Source organism: Rutidosis leptorrhynchoides, chromosome 5 (genome assembly GCF_046630445.1).
Source record: "Rutidosis leptorrhynchoides isolate AG116_Rl617_1_P2 chromosome 5, CSIRO_AGI_Rlap_v1, whole genome shotgun sequence".
In the NCBI taxonomy this organism is placed as follows: Eukaryota; Viridiplantae; Streptophyta; class Magnoliopsida; order Asterales; family Asteraceae; genus Rutidosis; species Rutidosis leptorrhynchoides.
The window spans coordinates 81,026,686-81,042,929 of record NC_092337.1 but is presented as its reverse complement, the minus strand read 5'-3'; the positions used below and the strand labels follow the sequence as shown (position 1 = coordinate 81,042,929).

General features: G+C 37.0%; 1 pseudogene; it reads left to right on the top strand.

Moving 5' to 3' along the window:
• LOC139848783 (beta-caryophyllene synthase-like) overlaps window positions 1-16,244 on the top strand; it is a 92,710-nt pseudogene that overhangs the window by 64,782 nt on the left and 11,684 nt on the right.

The following is a 16,244-nucleotide window of genomic DNA, read 5'->3' as shown; positions in this document are numbered from 1 at the left end:
GAATGATTACTTGGAATGGATTTAGAAAACTTGGAAGTAAACTTGCAATCTTGGAAGTATTCTTGATTTTATGAAACTAGAACTTTTAGAATTTATGAAGAACACTTAGAACTTGAAGATAGAACTTGAGAGATATTAATTAGATGAAGAAAATTGAAGAATGAAAGTGTTTGTAGGTGTTTTTGGTCGTTGGTGTATGGATTAGATATAAAGGATATGTAATTTTGTTTTCATGTAAATAAGTCATGAATGATTACTCATATTTTTGTAATTTTATGAGATATTTCATGCTAGTTGCCAAATGATGGTTCCCACATGTGTTAGGTGACTCACATGGGCTGCTAAGAGCTGATCATTGGAGTATATATACCAATAGTACATACATCTAAAAGCTGTGTATTGTACGAGTACGAATACGGGTGCATACGAGTAGAATTGTTGATGAAACTGAACGAGGATGTAATTGTAAGCATTTTTGTTAAGTAGAAGTATTTTGATAAGTGTCTTGAAGTCTTTCAAAAGTGTATGTATACATATTAAAACACTACATGTATATACATTTTAACTGAGTCGTTAAGTCATCGTTAGTCGTTACACGTAAATGTTGTTTTGAAACTTTTAGGTTAACGATCTTGTTGAATGTTGTTAACCCATTGTTTATTATAACAAATGAGATGTTAAATTGTTATATTATCATGATATTATGATATATAATATATCTTAGTATGATATATATACAGTTAAATGTCGTTACAACGATAATCGTTACATATATGTCTCGTTTCGAAATCATTAAGTTAGTAGTCTTATTTTTACATATGTATTTCATTGTTAATACACTTAATAATATATTTAATTATCATTTAACATAATTAACCAAGTGTATCAATATCTTAATATGATTCATATGTACCTAGTAAGACGTTGTTATAACGATAATCGTTATATATATCGTTTTTGAGTTTCTTAAATTAATAGTCTCATTTTTATGTATATAACTCATTGTTAAAATACCTAATGAGATACATACTTATAATAAAATCATGTTAACTATATATATAACCATATATATGTCATCGTATAGTTTTTACAAGTTTTAACGTTCGTGAATCACCGGTCAACTTGGGTGGTCAATTGTCTATATGAAACCTATTTCAATTAATCAAGTCTTAACAAGTTTGATTGCTTAACATGTTGGAAACACTTAATCATGTAAATAACAATTTCATTTAATATATATATAAACATGGAAAAGTTCGGGTCACTACAGGGGGTTCGAGTCTCGTATGAGGCACAATTTTTTTAGAAACCCTTCCTAAGGTAGTTTTCTATCTTTATTGCTATTATTATTATTATTATTATTATTATTATTATTATTATTATTATTATTATTATTATTATTATTATTATAAATTATTATTGTTATTGTTATTATGTTAGTTATTATTATTAAAGAGGTGATTATTAATATAATTTAGGATATTAACATTAATATTGCTAGTATTATCATTTAAAAATGTATTAGAATTATCACTACTAATCTTATTGATATTATTATTATAAGTGTATTATAATTATCAGTATTATTTTTGTTACTAATACAAGTATTAGTTACCTATTACCATAACTCTAGTTACAATGATGATTATTATTAACTAAAGTATTTTATCAAGATTACCAATAATAATAAGATTGTTATAAATACTATTATCAAAATAAGTATTACTATGAAGTAATAGGATTATTAATATCATCATTATTAATTACCAAAACTACCCGTTTTAACAAATAAATATTTTGTACACAAAATACACTTAATACATATACACTATTTATAATAAAACCATATACCAAACATACTAGATTGTTAAATAAATACTTTCATACATTAAACTATTGAATTTATCATTTAATACTAATCATAGATATACATAGATATAGTGATATAACTAAATGTATAGATATTAGCTATTTTAATTACATACAAAATAAACAAATACAACATAAGATGAAATATATATAAGTACAGTATATATATATACTTTTAATGAAATTTAGTATAAAATCCATATAACTACAAACATATAAAAATCTATATAATTAATAAATGAAATTATGAACTTTCTATTATATGTTTTAATAGATATACAAATGATATAGGTTCGTGAATCCGAGGCCAACCCTGCATTTTTCAGTTATTCAATATAGTCGTATGTATTTTTACTACAAAATACATTAGGTGAGTTTCATTAATCCCTTTTTAAATGCTTTTGCAATATATATTTTTGGGACTGAGAATACATGCGCTGTTTTTATAACTGTTTTACGAAATAGACACAAGTACTGAAACTACATTCTATGGTTGAATTATCGAAATCGAATATGCCCATTTTTATTAAGTCTGGTAATCTAAGAATTAGGGAACAGACACCCTAATTGACGCGAATCCTAAAGATAGATCTATCGGGCCCAACAAGCCCCATCCAAAGTACCGGATGCTTTAGTACTTCGAAATTTATATCATGTCCGAAGGAGGATCCCGGAATGATGGGGATATTCTATATGCATCTTGTGAATGTCGATTACCAGGTGTTCAATCCATATGAATGATATTTTTGTCTCTATGCATGGGACGTATGTTTATGAGAAATGGAAATATGAAATCTTGTGGTCTATTAAAATTATGAAATGATTATTTATGTTAAACTAATGAACTCACCAACCTTTTGGTTGACACTTTAAAGCATGTTTATTCTCAGGTATGAAAGAAATCTTCCGCTGTGCATTTGCTCATCTTAGAGATATTACTTGGTATGCATGACATATTTCAAAATACGTTGCATTCGAATCGTTGAAGTTCATCAAGATTATTATTAAGTCAATTATAGTTAGATATATTATGAAATGGTATGCATGCTGTCAACTTTCGATGTATTGAAAGATTGTCTTTTCAAAAACGAATGCAATGTTTGTAAAATGTATCATATAGAGGTCAAGTACCTCGCGATGTAATCAACTGTTGTGAATCGTTTATAATCGATATGGACTTCGTCCGGATGGATTAGGACGGGTCGCTTCAATCCAGAGGGATCAAATCCAGGGAGGATCAAAGTATCACAAAGGGAAAACACAGTTGATCGATAATATCAACGGAGAGTGTGTATTTGTGAGGTTGAGAGTTTTATTCTTGTAAGGAGTGTAAAAGAGTGTACGAGAAACTTAGATTTTATGCTAAAATCTAAGGGGCTTGGGTTTGGATTTAACTCATAGTGTACTTTTTCTTGTGCCGGATTCTTTTATATTATAAGAATAAAAGAGACTCTTGGGGTGGACGTAGGCAGGGTTTTGCCGAACCACGTTAAATCGTCGTGTTATTAGTTACTTTATTTGCTTTCTATTATTTCTCGTAAGTTTGTCTCAAACAAATTATATCCTCGCTTCCGCTAGTGTGAGTGCGCTAGGCAAGTTGTCATAACACTAGTTGTGTAAGTTTTACTATGGTTATTAACCAAAACGTCCATTTTTTGAACGCACTATAACGATTCACTCTAAAAAAACAAAATTGTCAAAATGCCTCACAAGTCGCAAGGTCTTGCGACTGGCATGACCCTGACAAACTTAAAACTTTGGAACCTCATATCTTTTTATCTGTAGCTCCGATTTAGATACCGTTTTATTTAAGCCCAAGGCGCAAGGTCGCAAGGGCACCTTGCGACTTATGAGACCATTTTTGCTTTTTCTTAGGGTGTATCGTTATAGTACATTTGAAAATAGGCGTTTTGGTTAATAACCCTTTTTTATGTCATACGATAAACAAATTACTGATTACTCATGCATTACATATATGAAATTACAGATAGTTTCAACAACTACTGTAAGGACCAAAGTGGTGCTTTTAAGGAATCACTAACTAATGATGTTGAAGGCTTACTTGATCTATATGAGGCAGCATACATGAGGGTGGAAGGAGAAGTTATACTAGAAGATGCCCTTGTTTTCACAAGATCCTGTCTTGAAAATATAGCGAATGATCCTCTTCGAAAAGACTACACTTTCTACCCGAATACTGTTGAGGTGTGGAGACATTTAAACAAAAGCTGGAAAAAAAAAAAGTGTCACTAAAAACTGTTTAAACACTTGCACGGATTTTGCAGATTTCGGTAAGCGTGAAACAGAGCAAAACAGTGCAAAAACAGAGAAAATTGATGGTGCGCGGTGATGGTGCGCGGCGCGCACCCTGCGCGCACTAGGTGAAACTTGATCAGAAGGTTTGCTCGAAGAATCAAGAGTGCACGGCGCGCACGTTTAAGTGTGCACGGCGCGCACGTTGTCTGGCAGTGAGCTGTCAGCATGTTGATCAACTTTTGCACATGGGATCCGTATTTGGTTGTCCAAGTTGTCACTTTAGGTGCATGTGGGCTACTTTACACCTTGTTTTAGAGCTGTGATCATGCTAATACAAGGGTTTAAAGAGGATCAAGATGGCTAGTTGATGATTACTTGAAGCATGCTTATGTATTCTTGTTCTCCTATAAATGTTCCTGATTATAACTCATTGTAAACTCACCACCACGAAATTTAATCAATAAGAACACTCTTTGGTTGGCCGTGGACTAAAGCAATCACAAACGATTGCATATAACCACGTTAAATTCCCGTGTTTTTATCATTCTTGCTTGTGTTACGATTATCACTATATTTTTCGTTTGTTGGAAGTGGGTTAGATAACTTGGGTTATCTTGTCTTGTTTGGGCTCACCTAATCGGGTTTCCTAACAAGTGGTATCAAGAGCTCTCGGGTTTACGAGTATTTGGGAACAATGGCGGAAAAGAGTGATGTGAAGATCGATCGGTTTGATGGAACCGACTTTAGTTTTTGGAAGATGCAAATGGAAGATATGCTCTATCAAAAGAAGCTTTACCAACCCTTGAAGGGTGTTAAGCCGGAGGGAATGGATCAAGGCGAGTGGGAATTGTTGGATAGGCGAGCCCTAGGAGTTGTTCGGCTTTCTCTGGCCAAGAACGTCGCTTACAACATTGTGGGTGAAACCACAACGGAGGGATTGATTACGGCTTTATCTAACATGTATGAAAAGCCATCCGCTTTGAACAAGGTTTTCCTAGTTAGGCAATTGGTGAACACTAGAATGATGGAGGGATCCTCGGTGGCGGATCATGTGAACGAATTTAATTTGATTTTAACCCGGTTAAAATCGGTTGATATTAAATTTGATGATGAGCTACAAGCGTTATTTTTACTATCTTCATTGCCCGATAGTTGGTCAAGTTTAGTGACGGCGGTTAGTGGTTCATCCGGAACTACTAAACTCACTTTTGAAGGAATCCGTGATTTGATTCTTAGCGAAGGTATTCGTAGGAAAGATTCGAATAGGAGTTCGGGTTCGGTTCTAAGTGTCAGTCGGGGAAAAGCTAAGTCGCGAAGTATGTCAAGGAGCAAGAGTGCGGTGTGTTGGAATTGTCAACAAGTAGGTCACTATAGGTCGAAGTGCCCGAGTTTAGTGTCGGGTGGGAGTTCAACGAATGCGGTGATCGAAGATGCGTTGTTGTGCCAAGAAGAGGTTCTTGACGAATCTTGGGTTTTAGATTCGGATGCCTCGTTTCATGCTACCCCATACATGAACGAGATGGTAAATTTCAAGTCGTATTCCGGTAAGGTTCGAGTCGCGAACGTGAGTATACTTGATGTTGCGGGTATTGGTGATCTAATGGTTAAACATACTTGGATCTTGAAGAACGTGAGGTTCATTGCAAAGCTCAAAAGTAGGTTAATCTCGGTTGGGCAGTTGGATAATGATAAGTGTCATGTCCTATTTGGAGATCAAAGGTGGAAGGTGTTTAATGGAGGTCATGTGGTTGCTCGCGGGTATAAGAGGGGAGCCAAGTATATGGTTGAAGAAGGGCTAGGTGATTTTGGTGGTGTTAAAATTCCTAGTATGCTAATGCTTTCCGGGTTTATTGAGGGATCTTGTTTGAGTGGGAGCTCAAGGGAAGTTGAAGCTAGTGAAGATTCAGGACGAATTGGTTATACTAGAGCTTTCGTTACTTCAGGTAGATCTTCTTCAATGGCAACTTTGTTGCAATCGGCCGAAGAAGATGAACAAGAGATTTTCATGAGAGTCACTGTTAAAGAAACATCTGTACAGTGGGAGTTGGCTCGTGGTGGAAAATCAGGTTTGTCAAAAGACGTGTGCGCGTATGTAGTCGGTGTTCCAATGGTGAAAGCAAAGGCGGTTATGTGGAAGATCAAGGGTGTGAATGCATTCTCACACGGTTGCCTTGATGGCATTGTCCACATGTTTGATCTACCGGGTGGTTTATTCTATGTTGGAAAGATAAATCGGGTGGATGTTATTGTGTACGGGTGGATCGCTTGGGCGATGGGGTTAATTGAGTCGGGTCGGACTCAAACGACCCGTTATCTCCTAGTGTAAGGAGATATGTGTCAAATCCAAAGAGTTGTTGTTGTTTGTGTTTTATTTTCCCAAGCAAGTAACATGGTGATCAAATTATAGCTCAACGGAAGGAGGTGTAATTAGTAGGTCAAAGTTGTTATTTTGGGATAATAATGTTTGAAGTCTAACAAGTAGCATTGAAGACCTTATATCGAAAGTCTACTCATCCGTGAGTTGAGGTGCGTGTTCTAAACGGTAATTGGAGGACCCAAATGGCGTTTGGCGGTGTGTAAATGGTATTTAATGTTCTTGGTTAGATTAGGCGAGTTTACGAAGATTGAGTTTGTTAAAAGTCTCCAAGTGGGAGATTTGTTGAGGTGTGGAGACATTTAAACAAAAGCTGGGAAAAAAAAAGTGTCACTAAAAACTGTTTAAACACTTGCACGGATTTTGCAGATTTCGGTAAGCGTGAAACAGAGCAAAACAGTGCAAAAACAGAGAAAAATGATGGTGTGCGGTGATGGTGCGCGGCGCGCACCCTGCGCGCACTAGGTGAAACTTGATCAGAAGGTTTGCTCGAAGAATCAAGAGTGCACGGCGCGCACGTTTAAGTGTGCACGGCGCGCACGTTGTCTGGCAGTGAGCTGTCAGCATGTTGATCAACTTTTGCACATGGGATCCGTATTTGGTTGTCCAAGTTGTCACTTTAGGTACATGTGGGCTACTTTACACCTTGTTTTAGAGCTGTGATCATGCTAATACAAGGGTGTAAAGAGGATCAAGATGGCTAGTTGATGATTACTTGAAGCATGCTTATGTATTCTTGTTCTCCTATAAATGTTCCTGATTATAACTCATTGTAAACTCACCACCACGAAATTTAATCAATAAGAACACTCTTTGGTTGGCCGTGGACTAAAGCAATCACAAACGATTGCATATAACCACGTTAAATTCCCGTGTTTTTATCATTCTTGCTTGTGTTACGATTATCACTATATTTTTCGTTTGTTGGAAGTGGGTTAGATAACTTGGGTTATCTTGTCTTGTTTGGGCTCACCTAATCGGGTTTCCTAACAAATACACGACGCACTAAAGCAACCAATACAAATACGGATGCAAATACTAGAGCCATTACGCTACATTCCTTTTTACCAGCAACAACATTCGATCTCATAATGAGCCTTTACTTAAACTTGCCAAGTTAGGGTTTAACTTACTTCAGTCATTGTACAAGAAGGAGCTTAGCCAAATTTGCAACTACGCACATATAACCCGTTTGATTTTCTTACTAGTTTTATTACCATACATATACTTTTTGTAAAAGAAAATAATCACCCGCTTACCTCACAAGAGGTATCATGTTCAAACGTTACTAGCAGCTTATCTTGGGTTCGGGTTTAAAACGGTCACGGAATACCCCAGTTAGATAGGATACCCAGTTAGACTGAATATATAAGCGTATTAATAGTTTTCTTAAATCCGGGTAGCCTGAACATGTAAAAATTATACGTGTACTGATATTGCTCAATTACATCATATATATCTATCGCAATATCACTAAAAATGCTCTATATTCGAAGATAATGAAGATGATCTACAAGGGATATGTCAAGATGCGCGAATTTGTATCGGAAGAGTAGTTTGCAAAGAATTTCGATGATTTATGACATCGGTTGATCCCGATACGAGTTAGTATCAAGATAGCACTCTAAAATGATAAAACAAGGCTTCCGTTATATAAAAGTTCGTCCAAATGAACTAATATTAAAAATAAAACGAAACAGTGCCCAAAATACATCCAGGACGCCGTCCCACAAAGGAAGACGCCGTCCTGGTCTTCATATGGAGACGCCGTCTTGAATACTTGGGACGCCGTCTTGGTCTATAAACTGGGACACCGTCCTGCCTTTTAGGACGCCGTCCCAAAGTAGGTGTGACCGAACTTTCTGCTTTTTACCTAATTTCTCCACCTTAAAATGTCAGTTTTGGGGACTGTTTTCATAGAGTTACGTACAGAGAAGTTTAGAGGCGATTTTCAGGAGTACTTTGGAGAATTCCAACCTCTTTGAAGAGGCCAAAACATCAAAGCATCATCCATCAACATCTTCTTCATCCAAGAACTCTTGTTCTTGTAGGTTATTCACTTGTTCTCAGAAATGATTTCAGTTTATAATTTGAATGAATTGTTGTCTGTTACAATGATTATTGGCTAGTTTCTATAATGTTTGTCTAGATTAATAACCAAGGTATTGGATGTAATCTTATTGATTGAATGTATTATGCGTGATAGATTGAAGCTTGAATTGAGAACCATGCTTATTGTTGTTAGAACTATTTGTATCTAGTTAATTGATATGTTGTTGATAAAGAGAACTCTTGTTAATGTATCATATTAATTTACAATCAACTTGTCTTAGATTGATTGTTTGCTAAACCGGACCAAGGGGGTAAACTAGATTAAAATGGTTAGACAAAATAGGAATGAATTGTGTAGAGCGAACGCAAAGGCAATTGTTATTCAAGTCTTTAATCTTGTTGATCAACTAGTCACAAACGAAAAGGTCTAAGTTATAGGGAACCCTCGCTTAGTAATTCTAGTTTGAGTACTTGCTAAAGAGAACTCTTGGCGAGTCGATTTAGGTGATTAGCATGCTTATAGTTATTTGATTACAAATACAAGAACTATAGTGAAAAGGGAACCCTTGAGCTTGTTATTGTATTTGCGTGTTTATCCGAGAGAACTCTTAGTAAAACCTATTAGATAACTACACACATAATTATTCAATCAGGACTTAATATCTAATTTACATCCAATACCGAGGTTAAAATATCTAGATGAACATTTCATCTCTTTGATTTAATTCAAAACTATCTTACTTGCTTATTTGTATTTATTTGCATCTTATAAACCAAAAGACTAAAAATATTGTTTTTACATTTAACCTTCTTTGATTTGGCTAAATCGTTAAAACAGCCACAAAATATAAAACTTGTACTTTTAACTTTAATTACTTAGTTAATCATAATATAGTTGCTAATTCTAGTTTGACTGATATAACTGTCCTTGGAACGATACACGGATTTTACCATTATCTATACTACTACACGATCGGGTACACTGCCCGTTAGTGTGTAGCAATCTTAAATCGGTATTTTTCCATATTATTTACAAGACAATTTTATACGACACTTTTCACACATCAAGTTTTTGGCGCCGCTGCCGGGGACAGTTTTGTGTCAAAATAGGATTATTAACTAATTTGTGATTAAGTAGTTTCTTAATTATTTTAAATTATTAATAGTTTTTGATTTTTAATTTTATAGAATCGGTATGTGTGATAGTTTTTGTTAGTTGTGTGATTGGCAGATTATAGGTTGCATATGCCACATACCCGAAGTTCAGAATCTCCATTATTTACACCATTGACAGAACCGGATAGAAAGCTTGGTAGAATTCCAAAAGAAGTGCTTGATATTTTTGAATCTTCATCAAAGCAGGAAACTTTTGATTCAGAATCAAGTACCACCAAGCCTAGATATTCAGACTTTGGTAAACCAGTTCAACCACCAAATTTTGAAATGGAAGGAGAAAGACCGTTGGTACAAAGACAATCAATGGCAGAAAGGATGAAAGCGACGCGAACCGGACAAGGTAGTGCTATTACTCCGCTCACGGGTGAGGTAAATTTTGAAATTAAAGGACCTATTCTTCAAATGATTAATAATAGGTGTCAATTTAGTGGCGGTCCTAATGAAGACGCAAACGAACATATTCGTCTCTTTGAAGAGATATGTCTTCTTTTCAAATTAAAACCAGAAACTGACCAGGCTATATTTCTAAGACTTTTCCCGTGGACACTCCACGGGGAAGCAAGAAGTTGGTTAGATTCATTAGCCGAGGCTACGATAAGAACATGGGATAGTATGATGGAAAAATTTCTTAAGAAATATTTTCCAGCATCTAAATCAGCGAGACTCCAACAGGAGATTACCCAGTTCTGTCAAAAGCCTATGGAAACCTTGTACGAAGCATGGAATAGATTTTCCAAAATGCTTAGAGGTTGTCCAAACCATGGTTTGGATACCTTTCAACAGGTTCAAATCTTCTATAAGGGTTGCGAAGTTGCAACCCGAATTTCCATTGATCAAGCATCCGGAGGTTCAATTATGGACAAAACCGAGCAAGAGGCTTATGAGATAATCGAGAAATTAGCCGATTATTCTCATGAGTGGCATCAAGAACGCCCAATTACTCGAAATGCTCAAGTCCAAAGCGCCGGTGCTTATGATGACTTCAGCTCCCTAGGTGTAAAAATAGACGGTGTTGTCCGAAACATGGACAAAATCACAAAAGAAATCCATAGTATGAAAGTAGGTTGTGAATACTGTGGTGGTCTACACTTAGGAAAAGATTGTGATGCCGGGTTAACCATGGCTCAAAAAGAAGAAGTGGCTTTTATAAGCCAAAGAAATAATAACCAGTTTCAGGGTAGAGCCCAATTTAACCGTAACTTTAACAACCCCTACAACCCTCAAGGTCAAAATTCTAATTTTCAACAAGGGTCAAGTAGTGGGTTCCAACAACAAACTCCGGGTTATTATCAAAAACCCCAACAGGAGGAGAAAAAGTCAAATTTAGAGAATATGTTGGAAAAGTTAATTGCATCACAAACTCAGCTTGTCACAAACATAAATCAAACCAACGAGAAAAATGAACATCAGTTTCGTAACCAACAAGCATCAATCCAAAATTTGGAAAAACAAATGAGTGGTTTAGCCAATTTACTGAGTGAGAGAAAACCCGGTAGTTTACCGGGAGATACCAACAAGAACCCCAGAAATGAGCACGCAAATGTTATTACCACACGGAGTGGTTTAGCATACGATGCTCCACAAATGCCCGAAAATTCTGATTTCAGAGTTCCATTGAACCAAAACGATGAACCGGTTAAGGAGCCGGAAAAAGTGGTTGAAAAGGAAGAACGGGAAAAACCCGTAGTGAAACCATATCAACCACCGCTCCCATTCCCAAGAAAACAACAACAAGAAAGGCTGGAAGCCGAAAGGCTAAAATTTCTAGATATGTTTAAACAGATAAACATAAACATGCCTTTTATTGATGTTATCTCAGGAATGCCAAAGTATGCTAAGTTCCTAAAAGACTTACTTACTAACCGAAAGAAGATGGAAAGCGTTTCATCAGTCACTTTAAATGCTAGATGTTCCGCGCTGGTGTCTAACACACTTCCTGAAAAGCTTCAAGATCCGGGTAGTTTTACTATTCCATGTCTAATGGGTGACCTTGATTGCATGAGGGCATTAGCCGATTTGGGGGCTAGTATCAATTTAATGCCCTATTCAATTTACCTTAAATTAGCCCCTGGGGAACTCAAAACCACACGAATGGCTATTCAACTAGCTGATCGCTCTATAAAATTCCCTCGAGGAATAATAGAGAATTTGTTAGTTAAGACCGGAAATCTGATCTTTCCGGCTGACTTTGTGGTTTTAGACATGGAAGTTGATGAGAGAATACCAATTATTCTGGGTAGGCCATTTTTAAATACTGCTCGATGTGTCATTGATGTTTATGACCAGCAGTTGACCCTTAGAATTGGTGAAGCTAGTGCGACTTTTGCAATTGACAAGTCATTGAAATATCCCGAATCTTCGGATGATACTTGTTATTTCATGCAAAGCATAGATTCGCATTACGAGTTCTTGCAGGAATCTCCCGAATCGGATGAAACAGGTGTATACGATTTGGCAAATGGAGATGATGAATTCACTGAAGAAGAAATGGATGTGATGGCCACATTTTTGATGGCCAATGAGTGTGAACCAACTGATGAGGAAATAGAAACCCTGAGTAAGGATAGCGAGTACCGGAGTCGATCCTCAATTGAGGAACCTCCCATTTTGGAGCATAAACCGCTCCCTGATCATCTTGAGTACGCTTTCCTTCAGGAAGATTCAAAGCTTCCGGTAATTATTTCCTCACTTCTCTCTCAAAATGAGAAAGAACGTCTTGTTTCCTTGTTACAGGCCCACAAACCGGCCATTGCATGGAAAATCCATGATATAAAAGGAATTAGTCCTTCTTATTGCACGCACAAGATCTTAATGGAAGAAAATTCCAAACCAGTGGTGCAACGTCAAAGAAGACTAAATCCTCATATGCAAGACGTTGTCAAAAAGGAAATCATAAAATTGCTAGATGCAGGTCTAATCTACCCAATCTCAGACAGTCCGTGGATAAGCCCGATTCATTGTGTTCCTAAAAAGGGTGGTATAACTGTTACCACCAATGATAAGGACGAGCTTATCACAACACGAACTGTTACGGGGTGGCGGGTTTGTATAGATTATCGAAAGTTAAACGAAGCCACAAGAAAAGACCATTTTCCTCTACCATTTATTGATCAAATGTTAGAGAGACTTGCAGGAAATAGCTTTTATTGTTTCCTAGATGGATTTTCGGGGTACTTTCAAATTCCCATCTCCCCCGAAGATCAAGAAAAGACTACCTTCACGTGTCCCTATGGCACCTTCTCATATCGCCGAATGCCCTTTGGTTTATGTAATGCTCCTGCGACATTCCAAAGGTGTATGATGGCCATTTTCCACGATATGATTGAGGATTGCATGGAAGTGTTCATGGACGACTTTTCAGTCTTCGGTGACACTTTTGATTCATGCCTTCTAAATTTGGAGAAAATGCTAATCAGGTGTGAGAAGTCAAACTTAGTGCTGAATTGGGAGAAATGTCACTTTATGGTTAAAGAGGGCATTGTCTTAGGGCACAAAATCTTAAGTGTTGGTATTCAGGTGGATCCAGCAAAGGTTGATGTCATTGCCAACCTTCCACCTCCTTCAAACGTAAAGGGTGTTAGAAGTTTTCTTGGGCATGCCGGGTTTTACCGGCGGTTTGTTAAGGATTTTTCAAAAATCGCAACGCCATTGAATAAACTTCTTGAAAAAGATGCACCCTTTGTTTTCACAAGTGAATGCACTAAGGCATTCAAAATTTTAAAGGAAAAACTTGTTAACGCACCAATAATTATAGCTCCAAATTGGTCTTTACCATTCGAGCTAATGTGCGATGCATCGGATTTTGCGGTTGGTTCAGTCTTGGGCCAACGGGTTGAGAAACGTTTTCAACCCATTTATTATGCGAGCAAGACTTTACAAGGAGCCCAATTAAATTATACAACAACAGAAAAAGAGCTCCTTGCGATAGTCTTTTCCTTTGACAAATTCCGATCTTATCTTGTCCTATCAAAGACTGTTGTCTTTACTGATCATTCGGCATTAAAATATCTTTTCTCTAAGCCGGATGCAAAACCTCGATTGTTAAGGTGGGTCTTGCTTTTGCAAGAATTTGATATCGAGATTAAGGACAGGAAAGGTGCAGAAAATCTTGCAGCGGACCATCTTTCTAGACTCGAAAATCCCAATCTTGAAGTACTCCATGAATCGAGTATTAAAGATGATTTTCCCGGAGAATTCCTAATGAGAGTAGAGAAGGTGGAGGATCCGTGGTTTGTTGACTTCGCCAATTATATTGTTGGAGGGTACCTAGAAACTGGTTGGTCACATCAGAAAAGAAAGAAATTCTTTAGTGACCTAAAATACTATTTTTGGGAAGACCCTTATTTATTCAGGCGATGTGCGGATGGAATTATTCGCAGGTGTGTTTCGGGGAAGGAATGCACCGAAATTCTGCTTGACTGTCACCGTGGTCCAACAGGTGGGCACTTTGGTCCCCAAATTACGGGGAGGAAAGTTTATGAGGCCGGTTTCTATTGGCCTACAATATTCAAAGATGCCTACGCTGTTTGCAAAGCTTGTGACGCGTGCCAACGGGCGGGTCAAATAACTAAACGGGATGAAATGCCTCAACAAAGCATCCAAGTATGCGAGGTGTTCGATGTTTGGGGAATTGACTTTATGGGCCCCTTTTCAAAATCTCACTCTTATCTCTACATACTTGTCGCCATAGATTATGTGTCTAAATGGGCGGAGGCAAAGCCTCTACCAACAAATGATGGCCGAGTAGTAGTAAATTTTTTGATGGAGCTTTTCTCTAGATTTGGCACGCCTAAAGCTCTAATAAGTGACCGGGGCACCCACTTTTGCAATAAGCAAATGGAAAAGGTGTTGAAAAGATATGGAGTAATCCATAAAATTTCAACATCCTATCATCCTCAGACGAGTGGGCAAGTAGAAAACACCAACCGGTCATTAAAACGCATATTAGAGAAGACCGTTGGTGCTAATCCAAAAGAGTGGTCCAACAAGTTATATGATGCATTGTGGGCATTTCGCACGGCCTACAAAACACCGATTGGAACAACTCCTTTCCGTATGGTATACAGAAAAGCATGCCATCTCCCGTTGGAGATTGAACATAAAGCACATTGGGCGCTAAGGGCATGCAATTTGGATTACAAAGAAGCGGGTCGGTTACGTTTGACCCAATTAAATGAATTAGACGAGTTGAGGCTTGAAGCCTATGACAACTCTCTAATTTACAAGGAGAAAACTAAACAATGGCACGACAAAAAGTTAAAACATCCAAAAGAATTCATGAAAGGAGACCGTGTCCTTGTTTATAACTCTCGTTTTAAGTTATCGCCAGGAAAGCTAAAGTCCCGATGGACGGGACCATTTGTGGTTAGAAGAATGTACCCTTATGGTACCATTGAAATAGCGAACTGGAAAGGCGATACTTTTAAAGTGAATGGCCACCGGGTAAAACACTACGTTGATGGTCCCCTGGAAATTGAGGATGAGGTTAGCCTCAACTTCAACAAAAACGCTTAAATCAAAACGGGGACGAGTTGGGTGCACGACTCGTAAAAAAATGGTTCACCATTGTAATTAGGTTAGTATTGTGTGTGCTATAAATTTTTGTTTGGTACAAAATGATTACCGTACGACCCTAAACGCGAAAAACTCAAAAAAAAAACTGATCAGTGGGTTTTACTTATACGGGACGCCGTCCCAAATATCCAAGACGCCGTCCCGGTTTTAATATCAAGACGCCGTCCCGAATGGGTAGACGCCGTCTCACTTTTAAGAACAGGACGCCGTCCCAAAAGGGAAGACGCCGTCCCGGACCCCTGTTACAGAAAAATTACGCGTTTTTAAACCTTACCCACTTATTTCCTATCCACAAAACACATTCTATCTATTTCTCTCTGCCCAAAAACCGAACCACTCTCAAGAACCCTAAATTTCTACATCAAATTCGTGATTTTCTCTTCGATTTCAAGCTTCTCATCATGAACTTTTGGGTATGGATTCTACATTTCTTCACTTTTCTTTATCAATTACTTGAATTATATGTTTATATCTTTAAATTGGTTAAAGATTAGTGTGGGGTGTTTGATTTGCTTGATTATTTTTAAGATTAACATGCCTTAGATTGTTTAAATTGCCCTAATGTGTTTATTTTGCTAAGATTACATGTTCTTTAGGGTTTGTTCATGATGCTAGGGTTTGTAAATTTAAATCCGAATTTTGAGTGCTTAATTCATGATGTTGGGTTAATGTTTGATGTTTATGATTCTTGTGAAGTATTTGATTGTGTTGGTGATGTTGATGTCAATTTGGCCGGGTCATTTTTGAATGATAGTAAATTTCTAAGCATATTATGGATTTGTAATGAACTTTTGAAGTATGTATGCTTGTTTTTCACATGTATGGGCCTGTTGAATCAATTTAATACAATAGAATGCCATAATGTATGTGTTAAGATGGTCATTTGAGCTAAATTGTGAAAATTGCATTATGATTTGTGTTGAATATGTTTAGAATGCAAAGT